Below are 13,695 nucleotides of genomic sequence, written 5' to 3' on the forward strand. Positions count from 1 at the left end.
CCAAGGGAGAAGAAACTTCTATTAAAGTAAAAATAAAGACACCCCCCCCCCCACAGCTTTATCCTTTGCTCACTGGGTTTTGTTATTCCGCTTTGAGATAAAAGTACTTCAGTTTCTCAGGAGATGCTGATTATGAGTTGAACAGAAAGAAAGTATTTTTTGTCTACCTATCTACCTTCCTACCTACTGATCTCTGGCCTGGAATCCTCCAGCCATAAACGCAGACCTTTCTGCATGGCTGGGGTTATGGTGCTTTGGATAAACACTAATACTGCCATGCGGGAGCCCCAGGAAGAAAGCCCTCCTCTTCACTGGTCAGTGTGAGTACTGCACTCACAGCCTCTACACTGTCAAAAAGCCTCCCTCTGAAGCTCACACACACAGAGACACACACACACAGACACGCGCGCGCGTGCGCACATACGCACACATGCACATGCACGCACACCACCCCCACCGCTTGGCACAGTGTGATCCTTGCTCCTGGAGTTGCTTTTGGCTTCTGTCCCTGCTCTGTGTCCGCATCTGGAGCTGACAGTCGTGGGAGCATGCGGAGGCACCTGGTGGCTGGTCAGCAGGAACACACGAGGGAAGTTTTCACGAACTCATTGGAGGAAAAGCACAGACAGGGTGACCATTTCCATGGCAGTGTCTTTGGGGAACTGTCTGTGCTTCCACCTGGGGGAATTATTACAGAATGGTATGCATGTTTGGGGGGTGCCTGGTTCAGCCAGTAGAGCATGTGACTCTTGATCTCTGGTTGTGAGTTCAAGCCCCACATCGGGCATGGAGATTCTCTTAAAAAAAAAAAAAAAAAAAACTTTTTAAAAAGATTGTTTCTTTATTTATTTGAGAGAGAGAGAGCACAAGAAGGAGGGAGAGGTAGAGGGAGAAGCAGACTCCCTGCCAAGCAGGGAGCCTGAGGCAGGACCCTGGGATCATGACCCAAGCCGACAGGAGCTGCTTAACTGACTGAGCCACCCAGGCACCTGCCCTCCCCAAAATAAACTTTTTAAAATAAAAATAATAAGATGGGTGCCTGAGTGGCTCAGTCGGTTGAGTGTCCGTCTCTTGATTTTGGCTTAGATCATAATCTCGGGGTTGTGGGATCAGGCCCTGGGATGGGCTCTGCCCTCAGTGGGGACTCTGCTTAGGATTCTCTTGCCCTCTCCCTCTGTCCCTCTCCCCGCTCATGCTCTCACTCTCTCTCAAATAAATAAATATTAAAATAATAAATAAATAAATGGATAAATAAATAAGGGCACCTGGGTGGCTCAGTCAGTTAAGCATCTGCTTCTCCCTCTCCCTCTGCCTGTTGTTCCCCCTCCTTGTGTTTGTGCACTCGCTCTCTCTGTGTCAAATAAATAAATGAAATTAAAAAAAAATTATAAGTAAATAAATAAATAAAGTGGTCTACAGGTTGGGCAGGAACTCTGGACTTCCTCCCTTCACGGCATTTCCTGGAGAGAAGATCCCATCCTAAGAGGGCAGCTCAAGGGAATGTCCCCTTGCTTGCAGAGCCTGCGGGCGTGTGTTTGTGTCCACACTGAGGTGCACATGACAGACTGCATGCAAAGCCTCCACACAGCCCAACAGGTTTTTTCTGTTTACATTTAACTAGCTCTGAACAGCAGGAGGAAACCTTAAATATTTCCTTTCTTCTCACAAACCCTTTTTCTAATAAAACAAAATTACTGGAGATGAAGCAGAGAATAATTCAAATAGTCATTTAAATCAAGGACCTGGTTTGGCTTGGCCTCCCTTGGAGACTTTTTAGCTTGTGCTAATAAAGGCCAGGCAGGCTTAGCTGACCTGAGCGGAAGGTCAGGGGGCAGTCCCAGAGACTAGGGGGGAGAGGGGGCCAGTGGAGGCCACTGGGGCTCCTGTAGCCCCTCACTCAGTATTTTTGTCCCAGGGAAATCAAGTTGAAACTGACATGGAGGGCCGCTTCCAGGAGCTTGGGGCAGAGACCGGGAGGAGAGCGGTTCCAGCGGGGACGGGGACCAGGCAGTCACTCTCTGGGGAGGCTGGAAAGAATTCGGTGTCGTCTGTCCACAAACCTCAGTTCAGCCTCCTTATCTGCCACTGCCTGGTTCTTCCTGCACTGAGAACTCTTAGAGCAGCAACCCCCAACTTTCTTTCTTCCTTTCTATTTTTTTTTCTTTTTCTCTTTCCTAAAACACACATGAGGCACACTCCCATGGGCATATCCAGATTACAGGCTGCGGCCCAGATAAATCAGGCTGTGGGTTGGGAGCAGTTCCCAGTGAAACTACACTTCTTCCTCTCCCACTCAGGAAAGCAGACCTCCGTACAAGCGGGTGTAAGACGTGACTCTGTATCCTGAGGCCTGGGTGCGGGATGCTGGCCAGTAGTAGCTGCCAGATAAATATTTACTAAGTGAAAGATAGCCTTGAATCCACACTAATTTGTATTTTTTGAGAAGTCATTCATAAATTCTAGCATTTTAACGATTAGTTAGCAATTAATCCCCATAAACCAGGAGGATCTCGTGATTGTGATCGACTGTTACATGGGTTGGTCAGAAGGAATATTTGTTAGCATTTTTATAGGCTCTTAAAGACGTTTTAGCTCTGTAACTGATAAAGCCACGCACCAGCCTTATCAGTCCTGCCACTTGTCTGTCAGCACTATGTAGATAAACTCGTAATAGTTCCCAGAGAGGAACTTTTTAAGAGATTCTTAAGCAGGAGACCAGGGGAGAGATATTCTTAATATTGCCTGATTACTGTAGACCCTTTGCGGGCTTAAGGTATGCTGGCAAAAGGTTAAGTTCAAGGTCTTACACAAATCAAGGATAAGATTCTCTATCAGATCCAAATTTGGGGCATTTGTCACCATGCTGGGGTTGGCAACTCTGAAAGCCAGAGTTGGATCCAGAAGGATGCGGCCCGCTCTGTCCCCGGGGACATCTCAAGGGAGGGAAACAGCATCTGACCAGGGACTGGAGGGAGACTTGTCCGAATGTGTCTATTCCGGATGACTTTTTTAAATAAGGATTTTCTGTGATAAGGATTGATGTATCCCTTTAAAGAACAGCCTTAACTAGGAGACATGCTTTAGTAAAAAAATAGTACTTAAAACTGCGGTGCAGAGATTGTCTCTACGAGTCTGGATGATTCTGGGGAGTTCCACAGCTGGTGGGGGTGCCGGAGCAGGCGAGCAGGGCAGGCAGGGGAAGCCAGAGTCAGGAGCGCAGCCATCCCAGGCTGGGACGTGGTGGCTGAGTCGAGATTGTAGGGAGCTGGCTGAGCCAGATGGTAAGTGTGCCCATAATAATGGAAAATGAACAAAGAGGGAGAATTTCAGAAATATGAAGCAATAAAACACAGGTAGCTGAGCAGGAGTCAGGTGTCAACCTAGGAACGTGAGAGAAGAAGCGAGGGAAGACACTGAAGAGAAGGAAGCCTCCCTTCCTCCCTGTAGGTTACCCTGCCTGGAACCATCAGGGGAATATGGCCTTTCTTCTCCATGGATTCAAGGGCACATCCCAGCGATTTTAGGAATGCCAGCTAGACATGAACTCTGGACTGATAACATTTCAACCTCAAGATGTCATTTCCTTCTCTCTTTAGGCCTTCAACAAAATTTTCTTTTCCTTAATTTGAAAGCCCATACTTGGTACTTCTTAACTCTAATCTTGTATTTTGGGTGGAAAATTAAGGAAGTTGGTCTTAGGTTGTACACCTTTCTGACCGAATGAGAGTGTGGAAGATGTTCACATCCCAATGGACTAAAATCTTCAGCCACCCTGAAAAATCTGAGATACATTGTCATTATTGTTGTATCGAACTGTTGTTTTCAAATTGCTATTTTACTATTACCCAAATTGGTTTTGATAGGAAGAACAACTTCTAAAACGACTGATACTTTGTTGGATACAGGACATTAAAAGAATGGAGAAGTATAAGAATAATGATGACTATTAAACTAACATTGGGGCGCCTGGGTGGCTCAGTCGGTTAAACATCTGGCTCTTGATTTCAGCTCAGGTCATGATCTCAGGATCATAGGATCGAGCCCCACGTCAGGCTCTGCGCAGGACATAGAGCCTGCTTAAGATTCTCTCTGTCACTCCCCCCTCCCTCTCTCAAATAAATAAATAAAAACAAAACAAAATAAAATAATGCTGTAAGCCAAGGAAAGAAGCAAACAGGCATTCTGGGTAATGATTCAGCAAGTGTATCTGGGAGAGGAAGATTTGGAACAACTCTCCCTGTCAGGTGCACTTAGCTCATGGTTTGCTCCTTATTTAAGGAGCCAGGTCCCCTTTAGATCTTTAGAGCTCGTCCACTGTCCCTGCCAGTGCCCTTGAATGTATCACTTCACTTTGCTAAACAAGTTCATCTTCATCTAAAGTAGGCTGAAGATTATTTACTGCCAGAGAAAGCTGTCACAACATTTTGATATCCAACAGAAGTGATTCAGCAAGCCTGTCTGTCATTATTTGGGGAAAGGACCCCAGAGGGGCCACCCTTACTTACTGTCATTAGGGAAACTGTATGGCCCCCTCCTCCTGCAACGTCCACGAAAAGAAGTGTGACGGGCAACGCAGAATATGACGATGGTGTTAGTAGGAAGCAGTAAGTGTAATGTATTCAGTGTAATACTTGTGCTTTCATCCATCTGGTTCTCACTGGTTTAGGGTTTTTCTGCGGGAAAACTGAAAAATCAGTAAGGCAAAATAAATCGACAAGGCATTTATACTGACCAAAACAGACCAGAGTTGGGTTTTCGGGGGTTTGTTTGGATTTGACCAAAGGTGTTTTAGGGACTTTGAAGGGGACCTGAAAATTGTTACTCGGCCTGGCATTTATTTTGCCATATGTGCTGACTTCTAGCTTTCAGAGCTGAACAGCCTAATCCTTGATCATCCCAGAATGAGTTTAGGAATTCGTAATCATTTCCTTTTTACTGGGTATTTGCATACATCACTAACCAGCTCGGTTGAGAAGGATGAGCAGTCCCTCTGTGCTGAAACAGAATGATGAGAATTTAGGGCCAAACTGAAACGTCTATTTATCAATTATAAATGAGCATTTATGGATAGATGACAATATGCAGAGAAGACAAACCTTCTTCCAGAGTGCACATTTTCAAATAGGCTACTCAGAATGGCTAGGGTTTTTTATATTTTTATCCACGGTTTGCATTAGGGCTCTGTGCTGAGGGCAAGGGTCAATGTATATAAATAAGAAGGATATCTCGCAAGATTGGGAACATGACCTCTTGCCCTCCAAAGCCTGGGAAGCCCTAGTGAATGCTCCCAGTCTTAGCAGTGTATGGACACGGTGTGAACTCTCCCCTCTGCATACAGAGTGGGGGTTAGAGGTTAATGAATGAGTGCTCTCCTCGCACACGAGATCCTGTTCGATGGTGGCTTTATAAAGAAGGGCTTAAATGGGGTCAGAATAGGACCTGCATATTGCTTCCAAACTCTCTAAATCTTTTTGAAGTGATGGCGCTCAGAGATGACACCCTTCCACCAGGGAAGGGAGACGTGAGGCTCTCATGCTTAGGGAATTGGACGCAGCTACTGGTTCCATATGTCTAAAAGCAGGACCAAATGGAAAACAAAGCCGGGGAGGGGGGAATCCTTGCTGCCCCCTATTCTTCTCTAGTAATCCCTTAAAAAATAATTGCAGACCCAAACCTCTGGCCTCCAGCACATTTTCCACTTGATTAGAGGCCTTTGTGAGGTAGGGAAAGGGACCTGCAGCCTTGTACATTGTGCTGAGGCCTGAAATGTCCAGCTGGGATTTTTTTCCATCAAAAGGGGATTTTAGTAAAACCATTATCAGGGGCTTAAGAAGAAAAGCTGTTGAGCTGCAAGTGAGGGGGTAGATTAGCATTAGCAGGCTTGTTTTGGGCAACTGGTGGAAGGGTGGGAAGGTGTTTGCAGCCCTGCACACAGTGCTGTGGTTTCTCTGCAAGTTCCTGGCAGGTGCAGAGGCAGGAATGGGCACAGGAGTGGGAGCTCCAGGGCTCGGGAATGGTTCATGGTTGGGGAGGGGGGTGCTGCCCCTATGGGGCATCAAGTGCAAGGCACCCCAAATCCCCCAAATCCAGGAGGATTGCAAGAGAGTGCAGGACACCTGCCGGATGGTGTGTCAGAGGCCCGGAGCCATGCTTCATTTGAGGCCATGAACATCCATGTCACCCCACCACCACCACCATGCTCTGTGTACCTCTGCTCTGTCAGAACTCGAAGAACTGGGTCGTGGCTGTTCTGGATTAGCCTGGATGTCTGTGTGGACACCTTTACTTTTGTGGGGCCGAGACTAATGAGATGTTAGGAAAGCAGCAGCCGTGGCTGCCCTGTGAGTAGGGGAGTGGCCAGGCTGTGTGGGCCGGCAAGCTCTGCCCTGGGAGCCCACTATGGGCAGGTTTCAGGGTTCTCTAAAGGCATCTTCTGGGGATCTCTAGAGCTGTGGGCTACACCTTCTTTGCCAAAATGAAGTCCAGAAGCCTGAGTGGAGTAGAGCTGGTGGGCAGTGGAGCCAACTGCTACCTCAAGGGCCTGTGTGAAGGATGTCACCCCCAGCGGCCCTGGATGCTTTCTCTGTCTTCCTGGCTGCACTGTTTTCCTGGCTTCTTTTCCCTGTGCAACCAGGATGGTGACTGGAACATGCTGTTCATCCTGCCTGCCCGGAGCATACAATGGGAGCATACATATAGCAGGAGCATGCAGTGGGAGCATACAGTGGGAGCATGCATATAGCAGGAGTATACCTACAGCGGGAGCATAAATACAGCAGGAGCATACAGCAGGAGCATTCATATAGAGAGAGCATACAGCAGGAGCATAACTACAGTGGTAACATACATATAGCGGGAGCATACATATAGCGGGAGTATACAGCAGGAGCATGCAGGGGGATCATACCGCTGGAGCATGCATATAGCGGGAATGTACATATAGCGGGAGTATACAGCAGGAGCATGCAGAGGGAGCATACAGCAGGAACATACATATAGCAGGAGCATACAGCAGGAGCATACATACAGCGGGAGCATACAGCAAGAGCATACATACAGCGGGAGCATACATTAGTGGGAGCATACATCTAGGGAGAGCGTACAGTGGGAGCATACATACAGCAGGAGCAGGCAGGAGCATACACAGTATGACGGGAGCATACAGCTGGAGCGTACACAGCGTGGGAGCATACAGTGGGAGCATGCACATAGCGGAACACACAGCAGGATCATACATACAATGGGAGAGTACATATAGTGGGAGCATACACCGGGAGATGAGAATGGCTGTCAGGGGCAGGGCAGTGAACAGCGACCTGTCTGAGCAGAACAGGGTCAGGTGCCCGGTGCGGTCACCTTCCAACTCGTCCTCTGTCGCAGTTCACCTGAGGCCAATCTGGTGGCCTGTGAGTTGGAAGTTTCATGTCAAGTCAGGCTCCCAACAACCAAAGAAAGGGCGCTTGTCTTCTTGGAGATGTGTGCAGACTCACGAGAGCTGGTCTCGGAGATGGCCAGTCATTCTTCTACCAACCATCTGTAGGAGCTGCTGGTCCTTAAATAGCTTATGCTTTCCCTCGTAACGTCACCTGCCTCAATTGTTTCTGGCTCCTGGGTCCACCCTGTGTTTTCTCCTCCTCAGCTCCGTGTGGAGTGATCCGGGCTGTCTCTTCTTGCCACTGGATCCCTTTTCCTTACTGGGGGGGCTGTCCCTGAATCTGGACCTGGTGTGGTCACTGACAGTGGCATATTGGAGCTACAATGTCCCTAAAGCTGCCTGGGAAGATTTTCTGCTTTTATAAGACCTTCATGAATGGTCCCAGGAACAGTGATTTGCTTCCTGGCTGCGCCCTGAGTTCCAGAAGGCTTTCCCTTCTTTTCTCATTCTCTAACCCAGAATGACCTGTCTATTACTGAGTGAATAAAGCGGTGCCCCGTCCAGTGACTACAGTTTGGTACAAGTAGCCACGGGGATATCTACCTTCCTCCTCCACACATTTATTCCACGCCTGCGCCAATTGCTCTTCAGATCCCAGGTGTGGATTCCCTGAGGCCAGACTATTGAGCACCAAAAGGGAAGAGCCCCGAGGCCTCGCCTCACCAGCCCTCAGCCTGCCCCTGATTGTGTCATTTTATGGAATCTGGCCAAGTCGACTTACAAGTCCTTTCCCTTTAATTTCTCTTGCTTTCTCCCAATGTCTTTTCCACAGGAAAAGATATGGGAGCGACCTTACTTCTCTATCATGCTCTTAAACATTTTCTTTTTTTTTTCCCCAAGATTTTTTATTTATTCATTTGAGAGAGAGAGACGCACACAGAGAGAGCACAAGCAGGGGGAACAGCAGGCAGAGGGAGAAGGAGAAGCAGGCTCCCCACTGAGCTGGGAGCCTGATATGGGGCTCTATCCCAGGACCTGGAGATCATGACCTGAGGCCAAGGCAGATGCCTAACCATCTGAGCCACCCAGGTGCCCCTACATTTTCAAGTTCATAGACTCCTTTAGATTTTATGAAGATGTCTTCATCTGGGCAATAAAGATTCTCATTCTATAATAAAATAATAAAACTAAGTACTCCTAAAACTTAAAGTTTTGTTTTTCCTGAAAGGTTCTCTAGAATTTTTTATTAGAGATGATATGCTTTCTATTTTTTTGCACTAAAAAAAGCCAGCAGTTTTACTATTGTGGTTAAAATTATCTCTATGTAGGATTGCAAACTTTTACCCCATTTGTTCTCCCAAACTTCCCAAATATGGAAATGTGACAGGATTTGTACAAGATGGTCTTTAAGAGAAATTAGAAATTGATGTTTGATTCCCACAGCCTCCAAAAGCAATGCACCCACTGTGAGCTCAATCAGGGAACCTTTATGAGGTCACACCTGCTACCTTGCTTGGAAAACAAAGTGCTGCGCACCTGGGCTTCTTAAAATAGATTCTCTGATGCTTTAAAATTCGATTTTATCTTTTTGGCAACAGGGGATTCCTCCTTTGTCAACTCTCAGACCCTGGGGAAATTCTCTGGGGCAGGTGGGGGTGGTGTGGGTGGTAACCAGAGGGCATTTGTGTGAGGGGAGGAGGTCTGGGTTCCCCACTGGAAATAACCTCCAATTTGCAGACAATGGTGCCACCTGCTGACAAAACACAGGGCTTGCAGACTTTGGGGAAAAATACAGTCCATGCTTCCCCTTTCCGTCTTCCCCATTGGAAAACGAATTTCCATTCCTTTGCATTAACTATATTTTCTTTTGCTGCCGTGTAGTGGATCTTAAAATCATCTTAGTAAGATCGCAGAAAAGAAAAATACAAGGTTGGACTGCCAGCTAGACCTGATTCGTCATTGCATCACAGTGGGGAGGATTAGTCTTATGCGAGTGGGAAAGGTTTGCTGTTTTTGGGTTTTGTGGGGATGGGAAAGGTCAAGGAACAATCTAGAAGGAGTCAAAATTCATTTTCCACCCCTGCCTTTCAATGAAGTGTAGTGTTTGACTTCTCTCTCCTAACTTGCATATACACATTTTTATTCCTTTTTTAAAAGTTTTATTTATTTAAGTAATCCCTACACCCAACATGGGGCTTGAACTCATGACCCTGAGATCAAAAGCTGCATGCTCTTCCAACTGAGCCAGCCAGGCGCCCCTATCTGATTTTATTTCTAAAGTAAGCAGTAATGAGGCTCTTGGCTGCTAAAGCCTGTGTGGTGCTTACTCAAGTGAATTTCTGCAGCTCCTCTTGTGATTCCACTGAAATATAGACCCTTGTGTGTGGGAAAAAGATAGGGCAGCTGTCTTCCTTTGGACCATGCTGTTCTGACTGTCGTCAGTTGACTCCGAGCACAATGGCAGGACATCTGCTCAAGTGCACAAACGGCAGCGAGGGCTGGAAGAGCCAGTCGTCTGTCTATCCCAGACTCAGAGAATGCGGAGACCTTCCCTGCTTCCTACAACAGCAAGCTGGGAGCTTGATAAAGCTTTGGGGATCAGAGAACCTGGCCATACCATCTTTCCAGATTCCTGAAACTCATTAAATTATGTGCATCTGAAATGATGAAGAAGAGCTAGAAATTGTCACTTTTATTTGTCAATTCCATATTGTTTGCTTAGGACATACCTACTGTCCTTTTATTATTTTATTTTAGGTTCACAGCAGTGAGATTTTGAACTATGAAACAAAGGTTTTAAACACTGAAGTAAAAATGGAGGGTACCAATTAGTTATCTTCCATCTGAGAACATTAAGAATCTGAGGAGCTTAACTATTGCGATTCCTCCCTTGTTTTATCCATCTGTCCAGTTTTAGCCTCGGGGGTTTTACTAAAGATTCTAGGAGTCGTATAACTAGTTTTTATGGTTCCTCCCTATTTAGAGACCATTTCTCAAAAAGCAAAATGGTAGCAGGAAGCTATTCCTACGCAGATGTGTACATAAAAAATGCCAGTTTAGGGTAAGGATTTCCTAAGGAGAAATATTATGGATATTTATAAATATTTTCATATTCTTTTCAGATGAGAACAGTTCTTTCCAAGCCATGCTGCACTATCCCGTGCCATTTTTTAAAAAGTTAATCTGGTCTCAAAGAATGATTTTCCCACAGTCCGATTCCAGGGACTTGAATCCACTCTGAAAGGAGTAGTAATTATTGAACAGACAGCGGCGTGCTGGGCCCCCCCCTTCTGGAGTGTGAATTACATAAACTGAGGAGTAACAGACATTAACAGCGTGCCTGATACTTACAAATGAAACCCTTGTACTCTTTCTGGACAAGAGGGATTGGTAACTAAAACATCTGTTAAGTTAAGCCTTTTTACCTTTGAATGGAGAGGAATAGCTGTGGATCCTGCTGCTCGATTCTACTTTACAAGGACTGGGTGACAGACGGTGGTGGTGCGCTGGACACGTGCTAGATCCGTAGCTTTGGGACTAACCTCGAGCACAGACTTAGAGCACACGCACCACTGTTTGTGACAAAGCAGTGCCTGGAAAACTGGTTCAAGTCCTCTGAGAACAACAGGTGACAGGTGTGACACAGCTGGCTACCTCAGTACCCTATAGCCCATTTACCCAATTGCTTCTTGAATAACCCTATACATAAAGCTTGTAAGACACATCTAAGTTTGCATAACGTAATGTGTAAGTAGTAGTAACTTTCAGCAGTTGGGTTGTTCTTGTTTTTTTTCTCCCAGTGAAAATGGGCTCTGATTTGGCACCTTTCTGAAGCCAAGGGGCCAGAGTGGTATTTGCAGGGTCTCAGGGAAAGATCAAAGAGCTACCTGCCTGTTTATCCCTCTCTCATGTGGTCTTAAAGTCTGAAGCAGTCCCCGTTCTGATATGCGCTCCTCACATCACCGAGGCAAAACCTTTGCAGCCTTGTCAAGCCTCTTTCCCCATTTATAAAATTAAGTGTGCATATCAACCATATTTGTGACAACAAACATTTTTAAGACAGAAATTGAAAACTACGTTATGACAATTCTTCCAGCAGATTGCATTCGTGTCCCTAACATGGTCTTACTGGGGGTTTCTTTGAGGCTGCAGAAGGACCTCATTCTTCTCTTCTTTGTAATGGACACTATTTTCCACCATCCCAAATAAAAGCAAACTTACAAGGATATGTGGCATTTGTCCTTTAAACAATTAAAGTCAAAGAGGAATGAGAGAATAAAAACTTAAGTTTTTTTTAAGAAAATGACATGCATTTTTCTGGGTTAATAAACAGCAAGCAGAGGAATTCCACTTCTATTTTGTTTTATTTGCAGGGCTGCTTAGCATAGCCCACGCTATTGCTGCACAGTTAAGATCTCAAGCTTACTTTCTTTCGCACCTTAACTGGAAGACTTGACTTTACATGGTACTGAATGTTCTGGGCTGGTACAGGCCACTCCACCCAGCAAAGTCAGAGCAATCCCTGGAAAAGAGGAAAAGACTGAAACTGATCATTGGTGAACATTTAAATGTACTCATTGTCCAGAAAGGATTCACTTTCTCTCCAAGCCCTGAGAGTACCTGCTCTTATTCTGGCTGTGCACTTACCTTTGCTGGGTTCTCAATTATTAATAGCTGGCAGTGATGCGTGTCTCATCTGTTTGATACCATTCACTTTGCAAAAGAGTTTAACTTCTACATCATGTTGGAACAAAAATGAGAGACGCGGCCTAAGCATAGGCCTGCATCTGGACATAGCTTTCCAGCGTCTGGTCCTGTGCTCCGTGTTAGTTCATCAGAAACCCTCACCCCTGCCTCCCCACGGGTTCCCAGGGGCACAACATTCAGGTGTTGCCCTCTACTAAGTGGCCTGAGTGACCTGAAAAGGGAGTGAAGTGAGCTGCAGGGAAGAGCAGGGCAACAGAGAGGGCGATGGCCACGGGACTGACTGGAGCCTCCCTCTCTCCAGCAGGGCAGCAGGGAGCAGAGGCCAGGCCTTCTACCCCCTTGCAGGGGAATGTTAAGGGACAGTTGTCAGATGCTGCTTGAAGCCTCGGTTTTGTTTTACAAATGCGATCTTTTAATCAAGAGGTTCTTGTTCTTTGGAAACAGGGCGGTCCTGGGGACCATTACCTTTTCCCCTTTGAGAACTTGAGTTCACATTTCCTAAGTCAGAAGTGAAAAAGGGTTTGCTTATTTCAAGACCAGCTTCTCTCTAGTAAGCACGGCAGGAAAGCACCAGGATTTAGCGGGGAGGCCATGCTTCAATTTACATATCAAGTGTCCTTTTCTCAGTGAAAGTCCTTACCTTTAAAGGAAACTCCAATAAAAAGAAACATTTGCTTTTCTCAGGTCTTTGTTGCTGATATGAATCATGAAAGAGTATGATCAATTTGAATTTTCTTTTTTTTTTTAGATTTTATTTATTTGACAGAGAGAGCGATCACAAGTAGGCAAAGAGGCAGACAGAGAGAGGAGGAAGCAGGCTCCCTGCTGAGCAGAGAGCTCGATGCGAGGCTTGATCCCAGGACCCTGAGATCATGACCTGAGCCGAAGGCAGAGTCTTTAACCCACTGAGCCACCCAGGCGCCCCAATTTGAATTTTCTTAACTATTTAAAGACACTGTAAGTTAGGCAAGCATCCCTATTCCTGTTGCCAAATGTGGGGTAAATGGGGCGCCCCCCGCCCTTAGGACTGGGGAATCTGGCTGGAGGGAGTCCACAGCGGCGAGGATCACAGGGCACCGCCCAGCATTGCTACCTGGAGGCCTGCTGTGGCTCTTAAGGGACTGCAGAAACGGAACCCCACCGTTGCCTTTAAAGTCCAGACAGACTTTAAGGGCTACTGTCCTCAGAAAGGTACATGGAGCCCTGTCCCCACCACCACCCAGGCGGTTTCCATGAGGTTTATTACTTCTACGTGATGAAGTTTATAACAAGTTCCCATTTTGGTTTTTCACTTCTGAAGTGCAGCCAGTACCTGAATGAGGTTTTTTCTGCTATTCTAAAAGCTGCCCTGAAGTGCCTTTTAACTTTTGTAGCACCCGCAAAATATTATCAAGTCCTTTTCTTTAGTGCTTTTAGTCTTTAAAAACATTTCCTTCCATTCCAGTAGATACGGTGGAGATAGGATCCACCCAAATTCCCTTTAAGGACGGCCCTGTGGCCTGCGCTTGTCCACATGGTGATCAAACAGCCACCACTCACTTCTGTGAGGTCACCTCACTGAACTCAAGGTAGGGTCAGTAACTGAACCATCGCAGAGTACAGAAGGGAGGTGG

General features: G+C 46.3%; 1 protein-coding gene across 1 annotated transcript in view; it reads left to right on the forward strand.

Moving 5' to 3' along the window:
- The window catches only part of WNT5B (Wnt family member 5B), a 107,286-nt gene that overhangs the window by 42,289 nt on the left and 51,302 nt on the right, over positions 1–13,695 (forward strand). The window lies entirely within an intron of this gene.

Source organism: Mustela nivalis (assembly GCF_964662115.1).
Source record: "Mustela nivalis genome assembly, chromosome: 7".
NCBI classification, from domain to species: domain Eukaryota; kingdom Metazoa; phylum Chordata; class Mammalia; order Carnivora; family Mustelidae; genus Mustela; species Mustela nivalis.